Source organism: Tetrao urogallus (genome assembly GCF_951394365.1).
Source record: "Tetrao urogallus genome assembly, chromosome: 1".
In the NCBI taxonomy this organism is placed as follows: Eukaryota; Metazoa; Chordata; class Aves; order Galliformes; family Phasianidae; genus Tetrao; species Tetrao urogallus.
The window spans coordinates 40,674,450-40,689,221 of record NC_136813.1 but is presented as its reverse complement, the minus strand read 5'-3'; positions in this window follow the sequence as shown (position 1 = coordinate 40,689,221).

Here is a 14,772-nt window from a genome sequence, read left to right as displayed (position 1 = left end):
TTCAAATGTTATATTTGGTAAAATGTATTGTCCTTATTTCCAAGGTAATATGATAAGTATAAATTAATACCACACATTTGCCTCAGATGATTTTGTTTGTTTATGACTTTGTCCGAAATCCTTTTGTCTGTTCTCTGAATTTAGCTGTTTTTTCTATATAAAGAAATACTGTTCTTGAGCCTCTCTAGAAATTTGACTGAACTCTAATTTCCAACGTAGAGAAATTCATTCTTGGTGTTGATAATTGCTATAATCTAATTTTCCTTCATCTCATCTGGTTGTCCTACTCTTTGTCTTGTCCCTACTTGACTTATCTCACCTCATAAAAGACCTAGCATCCACAGTGAACCTTACACGTCTCATTTTTCCCACCTGAAAAGATTCTATAAGTTTAACTTCCACAGAACTATACAAAGTCCTCAGGGAAGTGGACCTACCCACAAAGGATCCCCTTGGCTCTTGAATGGTAAGATCAGACCATAAGACCATCAGACCTGAAAACGCCTAAGATGAACAGCTGAGGCAATGATCAGACCCATGTGTTTATCTCATTACAACTTCTTGTCTCTGTCCCAAAGGGTAGTGTTGTATATCATCCTGACAGGAGGCCAAGTTAGTCACAATAAATATTTATTAGAATATCTTTTACTGTTTGATTTCTTATTATTAATAGAATGTTGTCTGTGTTATATAGACTGTTGTTGATACCAGTGCCACATCAACTCCTGTGGCTTCAACAGGATTGTCAGCCTCTGAAACGTCACGTTTTTAGGGGGAATTTCACATTCTAACTCTCAGTACACTTTGCTTCATCCTTTGCCCTGCCGTTTCCTGAGAACTATTTCTCCACAACAACAGCTACTTATACATTCCATTCACACAACCTCCAACCTAAGGGGCTCTTTAGAGCAGCACACCTGGTAACTGAAGACACCTGGGGATGCTACGAAGTCTGTTGAATTTTACAATATAAGAAAATAAAAATTAATAATAAATTAACATTTTTTCAAGTTTAATCCAATGTTAAAAAAATTGTAAAATCTTTGTGTCTCTGTCATCTGGCCTATAGTGTTTGCTATCCCCATTTTTCTTATTAAATATGTACTTAAAATCTGTGAACTGTTTGTAGTCTGCAAATCTTGCTTGCAGATGCCAGTGGGGTTACTTGCCTATATGAGAAGTGTTAATCTGAGCAGAGTTTACAGAATTGGGCACTCTGTTTTGAAATGCATACTATGAAATATATGGATTCACAAAAGAGACACATTAATATACAATTATGTTTCAACTGTGCAACCTTAACACTGTGTTTATATAGTCTTCTTACACTTAGCGTGCAATATGTTTGAGAAAACATATGGCACATAATCCTCTCCAAATGGTTTTAGAAATGAAAAGGTGTCCTCTGTGAGCCTCTGCCACTGGGGAAGGGAACATTTTCTCATTTCTCTGGATGTTGGAACCCCATGATGAGCAGATTTGCATAACAATTAACCTCTAAACATAATTTATAACCTCCCAGATGAGAAATCAGCTTCAGGGTGGTTAAAAGGGGAGATATTCCTTATTAAAGTGACTGTTTGCATAAAGGAGGCATCCAACAAGCATAGGCAGTCCCTTGGAATGTGATGTAATACTTCCTACGTACAGTGGAGAGTGAAAGGTGGTGTATTTCTTCCATTTGTTCTGCAGATGCATTAGTGTCTCAAAAACAAAAGAAGAAACCTTTTAAAAAAATGAAAGAAAATGAAACTTCATTTATTAGCAGAAAGTCTAATTTGGCCTAATCAAATGTTTGAAAGTTTGAACACTTCATTGTTTCTGCATTCATGAAAAAGCACAAGAATCCCTTCATTCTTCACAGCCTCTCCGCCATCGTAGCAGAAGTGATGTTCTGTTTTCATCTACTCTCTCCCTGGCTTTACGGTACAGACAAAGGGAAAAGCAAGGGCAGGGAGAAGGCATGAAGAGGAGGATTTATAGTTTAGAAGTGCTGTGGTTCTGTTACAACCAGGGTTATTCCTAGGATAACACGCTGCATTTGAAGATAAAAGCTGGCTTTTCACAGAAGGAAACTAGTTTATTTAGAGAAATTTGTTCTGTCTTGCACTCACAGTCTGTTACAAGCTTTCCCTCACTCCTTCCTCCTTATTATTCAGAAGGCAAGACCCAATGTAGAAAGAAGTCAAATGCCTTTCAGTACAACTGGAGTACATGCTCACTTGTGATGGATGTTGAGAAAATTCACACTTCTTTGCAGAGCATAACCCAAACATCGAACACACTAATGAAACTGTTCTACACAGAGATACTCCCACTGCTGTTTCCCTCCAGTATGTCCATCTATCTAAATTACTCCGTTTGTTTTTTTCAATGTCTTGATGCTTGTCTTTTGTTGAACAACTTCACAGAGGATCATTCAAGCAGAAACAGCAAATGAAACCTTTCCTGAGGTAGAAATGCTCATCACAAACTAACAAATACTGGATTTATTTTCTGTGTTCCTAACATTGCAAAATATTTGGCATCAGCCAAAACATTTTCTATAATAGAAGTAAATGATAATAATGGTGGCCCTGCATGTGATGGGCAGATTAGAGCTTGATGATCCTTGGGGTCCCTTCCAACCCAAGCCATTCTATGATTCTATGAATAAAAATAAATTGCCCAGTCAGCTTTTGATAAATAAGGAATTATTTTTTGGTTTGACATTAAGAAATACTGGAAATCTCAGAAGAAAGCCTGCCATGAGACTTTATTCCCCTCTTCTGCAATCCCTGGTGGTTCAGATAAGCTTTGAACAATCAGCCAACATATAGCTTACTTAGCTAGGTAAACCACTGATGATATTAAGGTTTATCCATTGAGCAGAATTATGTGTTGTGGGAAGAGATTCATCTAGCGCTCTGGCTGCACAGGCAGTCAGCTGCCAGGTAAGATTTTTTCAGAGTCCCCACATTTTTATTGCTTATCCAAAGTGTTTTGTAATGATCTGAGAACATTTTCAGTTTGGTATTTATGCTTTATCAAGTTTTGTTAGTGTTTATATACTGTATATATATTATCTATTTATAAATATACCTTCTTTTTGAAAGATTAGCCACTCTTAGTGCCAACTAAAAAGTGAAATTGGATGCAAATCTATGAAGGTGAAATGTATGGAGGTATCACCATTGCTCCTCAGACTTGGGAGGTATTTGACAAAATCAAATAACTCCTTCTTCAGAGAAAATCGGTTCTGTGACAAATGAAAATCTTGACATCCCTGTCTTAGTCTATAAGAGACATGTTGACCTATCTCAGTATTTTAGCTGCTGGAGAACAACAAACACACAGGTGTTTTCCAGCCCATGTTTCACTTAGTTTCTTTTGAGTCAATCTTGTACTTTAGACTTATATTTTATTTAGGTGAACAACAGCATAGCTACAAGATTGCTCCTTTCTGTCCTGGGGAAAGTCCTGTGCATTACACTCTGATTCACCACTCTATTTCCTGATAATAAGCAATTTGAACGTTTCAATGAAATACTTACTGAGCTTGCTTCTGTTTGGGAAGGAGAAACAAACAAATACCTGACTGTTTTCTCATTCATAATTTTATTTGCATGGTTTTGAAGCTTTATCAATAAATGATTGTGCATTAATACAAGGCTTGTGTCAGGACAAAAAAGATGGAAAAAACTTGTTTGGCCATCATTTGTACCTTTACATTAACTACCATAATACTAAATGATGCCTATTGGATTCACTGTTTATGAGAAAGTTGTCCATGTGGCAAAGGCAGGGAGAAAGGCATCTACTTCTGCTTTATGGTAGAACTACATGGAAAAAGCTAATCACTGCAGAATGAGCAATGCATCTCCCTTTGCTTATACACAGTGAGCAGTTCAGGGTTTCAGAGGTAGCTGCCCTAAATTCTACACCAGAGTAATTTGATTGCACATATTTTATGAGGCAGATAGTAATTTTCTTTTCAGTGAGTATATGGGAACATATAGGAGTTTGTAGCATTCTGAAGTATCCTCAAAGAAAGTGACAGTAGTTTCCCTATACAATGAAAATTCCTAACCAGGTAGCCAGACCTTGTACAAAATGCAGACGATAGATCTTACTTCAAATTATAGTTTAGATTTAGTGCTTATAACTTTAAACTTCCCATTCAGATTAAGAATTTAGTACTGGCTTCAAATCTTCCAGAGTTCAGAAGTGTTCAGTGTAGAATTTGTTTGGATTGAGTCGTTTTAATCAGAAGTGCCATTTTGGCACATACTGTTTTAAACTCAGAGAAGCCAGAGTGGAATGTAGATCAGCACTCCCATGATATTAATTAGGCAAGTGTCAAACAGTTATTTCTGTTTTCCTATTAGGCACTTATGCTGTCCTCCATCTCAGCGTCTCAATTTTTTCCCACTTGCTGAATCATAATTGATACTGGCTGTGAAATTCTGGCTCTACTGAAGTGATGAGAAATTGTTCTACTTCTTCCACTTTGCCAAGATGTCATCCACTGACTGTCACAGCAAGGATTTTGTTCTTTCTTCCCTTCACAGTGACCTGGTCTTCTTATTTGATCAGAGTTTCTCATCAATAGTGCAGCATGTAAATTTATTAGATTTCTGGCTTTCTTCTGCAAAATATGAAACATTTGCAGGCACAAAACTGATCTTGCTTTTTTTGATTGTGTATTCTTCAAGGCAGAAATATGTTTTCCCTGTTTGTTGCATCCAGAAGTTTCTGTTGCATATTTACTCAGACGTTCATCTTTATCCTGTAAAAGGATCTTTCAGATAAGTTTTTGGTCAGAACCCCCATAAAGAGATACTGCCAATGTTTTGGAGAAATACAGCACTTGAGAAGTATAACTATCAAAACTGGAGAACAGCAGTGGTCCTGGATAACACTGAAATGATGTTGGATGACACCAAAGAACTTTTGGAGCACAGGGCTCTGAGTCTTCCTGAAATCTATTAAATGTGGAGGCTCGTGGCCCTGCCTGTAACAAGGGGGCTGGAGATCCTTGAGGTCCCTTCCAACCCAGACCATTCTGTGATGCTATGATTTATACCCCAAGCTTTTCAGGTTCTGAACATGTTCTTATTTCTGTAGTTAATTGAAGACAGTGGAAATAATTACACATTATGCTAAAGACTTAACCTTTTGCCAGCAGAGATCAAAGAGGTTTTTTATGGCCTGCACTGCATGATTTTGGAAGTTTGTTCTCCTGTGCCACTGACACTTGGATCTGGATGAAGGGAGAGTATCGGCCCATACCTTTGTTAAAGCACTCCTCAGTGCCTGGGAAGTGTCTTTATCAACATGGCTAAAGACCCTTTATTGACTCTCAATGAAGATAGGGTCTTGTACTAAGTTATGACATTGATGATGTTTGTAACATAGACATGGTTGGCCCTAAGGTTTCTCAAAATATATTTTAGCTCATTAGTTCTTTCCATTTCTAAGGCCTAAGAAGTCAATATCGACCTGGTCTCTAACTACACTACATAGCTGAAGTTTCTCAGAAGGCTGAAGTATGATCTAAAATTCCAGTGTTTCATGAAATCTAGGTGAGTCTTGATGCCTTTTGGTATAAAAAAGAGTATCAGAATCAGTCTAGTGATCTCCACTAACTTTCATTTCTAAGACATACATGAGAAAAGCTTTCATACTTCCTTCTCATTCCTTTCACAATTTTTTCTGAAACAACTACCACCATACCTAAAAACATAACATAACTGCATTATATTCTGGAAGTCCGTGTAGCATGTCAAAATGTGTTTCATTCTGAAGAGAGTGAATAATGCCAGATGTAATTTGAAAGATTCATAACTATGCTGATTACAAAAGGCACTCTCCAGTCTTTTTAATCTTTTTTTCCTAATGTGTCTAATTAATTTAAAAGATGAATTTTTTCTTTCACATGGCCTCAGTTATTTAAGAAAATTGTTGCTTTTACAACCTTATCTGCCATTTATTCTCTAATTTCCCCACTTCTCCAGTGCCCACCATATCTTACTGGACTCTCAATGCAAGAAGAGAAGGAAGGATAAATGATTCTTTAAGACAAAGAAATATAATGAAAATAAACGCAAGGCTGGTAATCCAGCAACACTTGCTGTCTTAACACAGTATCCATTAAAATCTAGTTCAGAGTATAAGAACCATCATTTTAATCACAACATACTTGGGCTGCACATGACTTCAAATCTGTAACACAGACTTCTGCTTTGCTTAACCCAGCAAGAAATCATAAAAAGAAACAAACTGGAAACAAATTGGAGTTTTCTTCTGGGAAGAAACTCTCTATTCAGTGAATGACTTATAAAACCTGGCATAAAATGTGTGAGTTATGCCATCCTGATGGCTTCTTAGCATTGAAAAAGTGACTGTACTGTCTACTTGAAACATGCTGTAATTATACTGATTTATGCTTGGTACACATGACCAAAATTTCAAACATTTATCAGACCTTCTAGGCCACAGGACTAGATTTGACTGCTAAAGGAAGTAATAGGAAAGAAAAGAGGTACCAGGAAGCATTGTTTATATTCTTCATAGCTGGAATATATTTTAGATTCCCATGAAGCATGACTTTAACATCTGTCTTACAAGGATGAGCATCTATATAGTGCAGAGCTCAGTCCTTTGTCCTACTGAGTAACACTGCTCTACCTAGCAAAACATAGATCCAGGCCTGGGGCCCTCAGCACAAGAAAGACACAGAGCTCTTGGAGCAGGTCCAGAGGAGGGCCACTAAGATGATCAGAAGACTGGAGCACCTTTCCTATGGAGAAAGGTTGAGGGAACTGGGCTTGTTTAGCTTGGAGAAGAGAAGGCTCTGGGGAGACCTCATTGTGGCCTTCCAGTACTTGAAGGGAGAATATAAACAGGAGGGGGAACGTATGTTTATGAGGGTGGAGAGGGATAGGACAAGGGGGAATAGTTTTAAAATGAGACAGGGGAGGTTTAGGTTAGATATTAGGAAGTTTTTCACCCAGACGGTGGTGACACACTGGAACAGGTTGCCCAAGGAGGCTGTGGATGCCCCATCCCTGGAGGCATTCAAGGCCAGGCTGGATGTGGCTTTGGGCAGCCTGGTTTGGTGGTTGGTGACCCTGCGCATAGCAGGAGGGTTGAAACTACATGATCGTTGTTGTCATTTTCAACCCAGGCCATTCTATGATTCTGTGATTCTATGATTCCATGATTCTATGATTCTATGATCCTGGCCTGCATTAGAAACAGTGTGGCCAGCAGAAGCAGGGAGGTGATCATCCCCCTCTACTCAGCACTGGTGAGGCCGCATCTCGAGTACTGTGTTCAGTTTTGGGCTCCCCACTACAGGAAAGATGTTGAGGTCCTGGATCGTGTCCAGAGAAGGGCAACAAAACTGGTGTGGGGTCTGGAGCACAGATCTTATGAGGAGCGGCTGAGGGAGCTGGGATTGTTCAGTCTGGAGAAGAGGAGTCTCAGGGGAGACCTCATTGCACTCTACAACATCCTGAAGGGAGGTTGTGGTGAAGAGGAATTTGGCCTCTTCTCCCAGGCAACAAGCAGGACACGGGGCAATGGCCGCAAGTTGTATCAGAGGAGGTTTAGGTTGGACATAAGGAAGAACATTTTATCTCAGAGAGTGGTCTGGCACTGGAATGGCTGCCCAGAGAGGTGGTGGAGTCGCCGTCCTGGCAGTGTTCAAGAGGCGTCTGGATGACGTGCTGCGTGATATGGTTTAGTGCTTGTGGTGGCAATGGTGATGAGGAGACGGTTGGACTGGATGATCTTATAGGTCGTTCCCAACCTTGTGATTCTATGATTCTATGATTCTATGATCTGATCAGAATTTGAGCTCTAACTTTTTAGTTCTGCAAAGGTTGTAGTGCAGACAAGATTAATTCCTCTCTGTATGCTACATGCCATTTCAATAGCACTATCAGAGGAGATATCAGTTCTAAGCCAAGTATATGGTATAGAATTAAACACATAGAGGCCACAACTATGAAGTGCTATAATTAGGTTTGTATCTGAGTTTCTATTGCTATACTGATTCTGATTGTTATTATCTATGTGAAATTGATTTAAGAAGAACATTCCTATGCACTCCTCAAGAGTGTTGTTAGAGAGGTTTCAGATCAGTTACCCAGGACAGGAAACCATAAACTTTACTCAAGTGCTCAGAATGAAGTGTTCTGTTAACTCAGCTGATAAACAGCTGGGGTGAGAGTCTTTAAAACAGTGCTTCTTTTGAGCATGTTTGGAAGTAAGAATAACAACACGAGAAATGCAGCATGTTCGTTCTGTGCTGACAATCTGGTCAGTTCAAGGCCGCTTCAAGTGGTAGGCAGTTTGTTACTAAAAACAGGCTCTGAAGTCTGAGTGCTCTGTAGGAAATCCTCCATAGGCAGAGGTGCCTGGAAGAGCATTTTGGAAAGTATTCAGCTGCCCCCATGCACTAGCACGCATTTCTCTGCAGGTGAGGACGTAAGGAGAGCATATGCCTGATCATGGGACATAGATGTCATCTCAGACCCTTCTTAGGAGGGCCTTTCCCTCTACATAGCCTGCTGGTGACTACATACTTGCAGAAAGCAGTGTTCCCATCTTTGTGCTGCCACCAGAGGGGTGCCAGGGCTGACATATCTCTGCTGGCACATGCAGGAACACAATGTGTGGCTTTCCGTCTGTGCTACCATGAGATCATCATTGGGCCCTCCTCCTGCCTCCCACAGAGCTGGGTGCGTGCAGCTGCACCACAAAGCAGCTGTTAGGGAGAGCCAGTGCCCCACCTCCAGCCCTTTGAGGAGCCCACAAAAAAACAGCTTGATCCGACCCGGGATAGCACCACCTGTCTGCTGGGTTGGACTGGAGAGTGGGAAATAAGAACCTGGGGAAGCTCTGAGCATATAAACAGCAGTACATCCTCTCTTCTGGGGATTTCAAAGGTAAGGTTGTATAATGCCAGCCTGTGCAGTGGTACTGTCATATGCACCTGAAGAACTGAGCAAAGGGAAAGATGATATGTTACTCAAACTTTACTGGAGACTTCTGCATTTCATAGAACCACAGAATCGTAGAATGGCCTGGGTTGAAAGGGGCCACAATGATCACCTAGTTTCAACCCCCTTGTTATGTGCACCAACCACCAGACCAGGCTGCCCAGAGCCACATCCAGCCTGGCCTCGAATGCCTCCAGGATGGGGCATCCACAACCTCCTTGGGCGACCTGTTCCAGTGCGTCATCAGTGCTGGGTGAAAAACTTCCTCCTACTGTCTAACCTAAACCTCCTCTGTCTCAGTTTAAAACCATTCCCCCTTGTCCTATCACTATCCACCCTCGTAAACAGTTGTGCCCTCTCCTGTTTATACGGTCCCTTCAACTACTGGAAGCAAAATATTTAAAGCAGGCAGGTGGCTGCTGATGAGATGGAATTGGAAAAAAGTGCTCTTGTTTGAATTTATATCCTTGGCTTAATACTCTGCAACTGCACAGTCATCCTGCCAGTTTCCTCTTTTCCCAAATAATGGTCCAAACATCTACCCAAATTTCTCATTAATTATTGTTGTTTGTAGAGGGGATCAGCTATCTGCTAGTGAAAAGAAGTAATCCCAGTTCTTCAGTCATTTTTGCAAAAGACTTGAAATTTTTAGGAAATTTTCAGTGCTTTACTCCTTGTATCCCTTTACACAGGTAGGAACAAGAGCAAATTAGTTTGCTTGATCTCAGCTAGTCAGACACTGAAAATAAAGTTAGCAAGAACCTGGCTGCTGCTGGACCAGAGATTTTTGAACACAAAACTCAGCCAACCCTATCTGAAATGCTGGGGCCTGTCCTCTTCAATATCATTATTGATGACCTCGATGAGGGCATCGAGTGCACCCTCAGTAAATTCGCAGATGACACCAAATTGGCTGGAAGCGTGGATCTGCCTGGGGGTAGCGAGGCCCTACAGAGGGATCTGGACAGGCTGGAGAGCTGGGCTGAAGCCAATAGGATGAGTTTCAACAAGGCCAAATGCCGGGTCCTGCACTTCGGCTACAACAACCCCAGGCAACGCTACAGGCTTGGGGCGGTGTGGCTGGAGGACTGCGTAGAGGAAACGGACCTGGGGGTATTGATTGATGCTCGGCTGAACATGAGCCGACAGTATGCCCAGGTGGCCAAGAAGGCCAATGGCATCCTGGCTTGCATCAAAAACAGTGTTGCAAGCAGGAGCAGAGAGGTGATTGTTCCCCTATATTCAGCACTAGTGAGGCCGCACCTCGAGTACTGTGTCCAGTTTTGGGCCCCTCACTGCAAGAAAGATATTGAGGCCCTGGAACGTGTTCAGAGGAGGGCAACAAAGCTGGTGAGGGGTCTGGAACACAGGCCATATGAGGAGAGGCTGAAGGAGCTGGGAATGTTCAGCCTGGAGAAGAGGAGGCTCAGGGGAGACCTCATTGCTCTCTATAACTTCCTGAAGGAAGGTTGTAGTGAGCTGGGGGTCGGCCTCTTCTCTCGTGTCATTAGTGATAGGACCAGAGGGAATGGCTTCAAGCTACGGCAGGGGAGATTCAGGCTGGACATCAGGAAGTATTACTTTTCAGAAAGGGTGGTCAGGCACTGGAATGGACTGCCAAGGGAGGTGGTGGAGTCACCGAGCCTGGGGGTGTTCAAGGAAAGACTGGATCGTTGTGTTGAGGGACATGGTTTAGTGGGAGCTATTGGGAATAGGTGAACGGTTGGACTGGATGATCTCTTAGGTCTTTTCCAACCTTGGTGATTCTATGATTCTATGATTCTATGATTCTATGATTCTATGATCAGATACTGCTCTAGAAGAAGTCCTGCTAGTGCTGCTCCCATGAAATGAACAGTGCTGTGTTTAATGCCAGGGAAATGCTGAAGAATGTCATATGTTTTACTGTTGAAAACTTTGTGTTTTTGGAAACTCCATGAATCATAAGGATTGAAGAGAACACCTTACATTTAGCAAAGCTCTGCTCTGGGAACATCTAGATAGCTAAGTGGGATTTGTCTTACTGACTTCACAGGATCACAGAATCCCTGAATTGTAGAGGCTGGAAAAGACCTCCAGAGATCATGGAGTCCAGCCCCCCTGCAAAGCAAGCTCCCTACAGCAGGCAAAATGTGAGAGAGGTTACAAATCACGGCATGTGTTTCATCTGATGCAAAGTATACTGATCCACTGTTACACATGATGGAAATGAAAACCTGTTAGCATGAGTCATCATGTTTTCAGTATTCAGTGCTTCCCTGTTCCTCTAATTCCTGAAGACAACATGCTGTTGGGCAGTAAACCTGGATGTTCATTAAAATACGGACAATTCTTTCTGCCACTTCAGTTATCGGACAGACTGTGTTTCCCACTCTCAGTGAAGAAAAGCAACTCTGATTGCCTTAGGTCCTAAGGTTACTCCTTATCTTTCGGCAGAGATACTGTATGGTCTCAAACAGCTTTGGAAGCCATCTACATGAAAACGGACATTCAGCACAATGTTTCTACCATGCAAAAATTTGCCAGTAAGTCCATTTACACTGCAAAGACTTTTGATCTCCTGTAATGTAATGAATAGCAAACTCTGCTTCACTGTGGGGAAACTACAACAGTTTTGTTTCAGGAGCACGTTCCTACTGTGACCACAGTAAAATCAAATTCTAAGCACTACAGCTTCAGAAGCAATGGACTCCATACTGAGTTTGTGAAGAAGCAAGTCTGAGTTTGTGGAATGGTGACAGGAGGCTTTCATGGGTCTACTCTGCAGAAGCATCGTGTAAGTAGAGTCCTGACAAGAGTACAGGGGGATTTTAAGCTGACATTACTGATCTATCTTTTTTAGAATATGCATTTCATGATGACTTCTTTAATGTTTCATTGTCTGAGACTGTTTACATGGGTGGATAGGGATAGCACAACGGGGAATGGTTTTAGGTCAGATATTAGGAGGAAGTTTTTCACTCAGAGGGTGGTGATGCACTGGAACAGGTTGCCCAAGGAGGCTGTGGATGCCCCATCCCTGGAGGCATTCAAGGCCAGGCTGGATGTGGCTCTGGGCAGCCTGGTCTGGTGGTTGGTGATCCTGCACATAGCAGGGGGTTGAAACTCAATGATCACTGTGGTCCTTTTCAACCCAGGCCATTCTATGATTCTATGATTATATCACAAAATAAAATAAAATAAAATAAAATAAAATAAAATAAAATAATTAAAAAATTGAAGTTCTGGTAAAACTGTTTAATCCTAAATTGTTGCAGCAGCTCTGTACTAAGAGTGTAGACCTAAAGCAGCATCATAGCAGTAGCTGGGTGCTCTATGTACCATTTAATTACACAAAACATCCCTATTTCTCAGCCTTTTCTGAAATATCTCAACCTCACATTCTGTTTCCTGCCTGTACTATACTGTCTTCCAGAGCATAGTTTAAAATTTAATGCATTAATAAATGCCATCAATAAAAATATCCTGATAATTCACATGAGGTGCCATGAATAATTATAAAATCAATCATCAAAATGATCTTCCCTAAAACTATGCATTTTTCCTTTTCATTGCATCATTAATTTGAGGCCTAATCCTGTGTACTTTGGCCTTCCAATGTTCCTGCTGATGTCAAGCAGAGCCTCATTAAATTCAGATGTTCTGCCCTGCTGGTTCAAATTCCAGCTTCAGAGCCTAATTTTTCAGTTCCTCTGGCTTCCTTCCTGTTTCTGGAGAAAGCCTGAGGAAACATACTGTGCCTCAGCTAAATCTTGCAGGCCTTTTACCTCCTCACTGGTCTCAGAGTTGCTGATCCCAGAAAATATCCCTTCATGATCTGCCTGGGAAAACAGGGAGCAGACGTGTCTTTATTCACCTACTGCTGTTAGTGAAGGTACACGGTGAAATCGTGGCCTTCTGTGCCGAAGCAGATCCTTCAAAATCATGGGCTATTTTTCAGACCCGCCCTTGGTATGTTGGTGCAGACATACAAGTCTTTGTTCAAGAACGTTCACATCCAGCAAGGATCAACACCACAAGTGTCACATGGAAATGCAGAATTCCCAATAGCCTGCCCATTCAAAATGACTAACTTCTGGCCTCTGCCTTGGAACAAATGAAGAAACTCTTTCATTTTACGCAGTACACTTTCCCGCTCGCTTGGAGTGGGAACTTGGTACAGGTTTCTCCTGGAAGTTTCAGTAAGTTCACCTGTAGGCCATTGGGTAAAAGGACCGCCCATACCTTCTGCCCACTGACTGTCTACTTCCCCTGCCCCTAACTTGCTTTCCGTGCAGCATGAAATTGTCCACCCCTTTAAAGCTGAAGGAAGAGGCACTGCCAAGTCAAACAAGACATGACACAAAGCTCATTATTTAGGTGTTCCATTCATTTGAATTTCACAAGGTTTCCTCTAAATTATTGTATAGATCATAGATTCATCATAGAATCATAGTCATAGAATCACAGAATGGCCTGGGTTGAAAAGGACCACAATGATCATCTAGTTTCAACACCCCTGCTATGTGCAGGGTCACTAGCCACCAGACCAGGCTGCCCAGAGCCACATCCAGCCTGGCCTTGAATGCCTACAGAGATGGGGCATCCTCAGCCTCCTTGGGCAACCTGTTCCAGTGCATCACCACCCTCTGAGTGAAAAACTTCCTCCTACTATCTAACCTAAACCTCCCCTGTCTCAGTTTAAAACCATTCCCCTTTGTTCTGCCACTATCCACCCATGTAAATAGCCGTTCCCCTTCCTGTTTATACAATCCCTTCAAGTACTAGAAGGCCACAATGAGGTCTCCCCAGAGCCTTCTCTTCTCCAAGCTAAACAAGCCCAGTTCTCTCAACCTTTCTCCATAGGAGAGGTGCTCCAGCCCTCTGATCATCTTAGTGGCCCTGCTCTGGACCTGCTCCAAGAACTCCACATCCTTCCTGAAGTGGGGGCCCCAGGCCTGGACACAGTACTCCAGATGGGACCTCACAAGAGGTGAGTAGAGGAGGACAATCGCCTCCCTCTCCCTGCTGGCCACCCCTTTTCTAATGCAGCCCAGAACACAGTTGGCCTTCCGAGCTGCAAGTGCACACTGCGGGCTCATGTCCAGCTTCTTGTCCACCAGGATCCCCAAGTCCTTCTCCACAGGGCTGCTCTCAAGGAGATCTTCCCCCAGTTTGTATAAATACGTGGGATTGCCTTGGCCCAAGTGCAGCACTTGGCCTTCTTGAACCTCATTAGGTTTATGTCCCACTTCTCCAGCCTGTCCAGGTCCCTCTGGATGGCTTCCCTTCCTTCCAATGTATTGATCACACCACTCAGCTTGCTGTCATCCACAAACCTGCTGAGGATGCACTCGATGCCATCGTCTGTGTCATTGATGAAGATGCTGAAGAGCACCAGTCCCAAGACCGACCTCTGAGGGACACCTCTTGTGATCAAACTCCACCCTGACACAGAAACATTGATCACAACCCTTTGGCTGCGATCAGCCAGCCAATTCCTCATCCATCAAACAGTCCATCCTTCAAATCCACACCTCAATTTAGAGCGAAGGATGTGCTGAGGGATCATGTCAGAGGCTTTGCAGAAGTCCAGGTAGGTGACATCCATCGCCCTTCCCCCATCCACTGAAGCAGTCACTCCATCACAGCGTGCCACCAGATTGGTCAGGCAAGATCTGCCCTTGGTGAAGCCATGCTGACTGTCTCGAGTCACTTCTTTATCTCATATGTGCCTTAACGTAGCTTCTAGGACAATCTGCTCCATGATCTTCTCAGGCACAGAGGTGAGGCTCACTGGCCT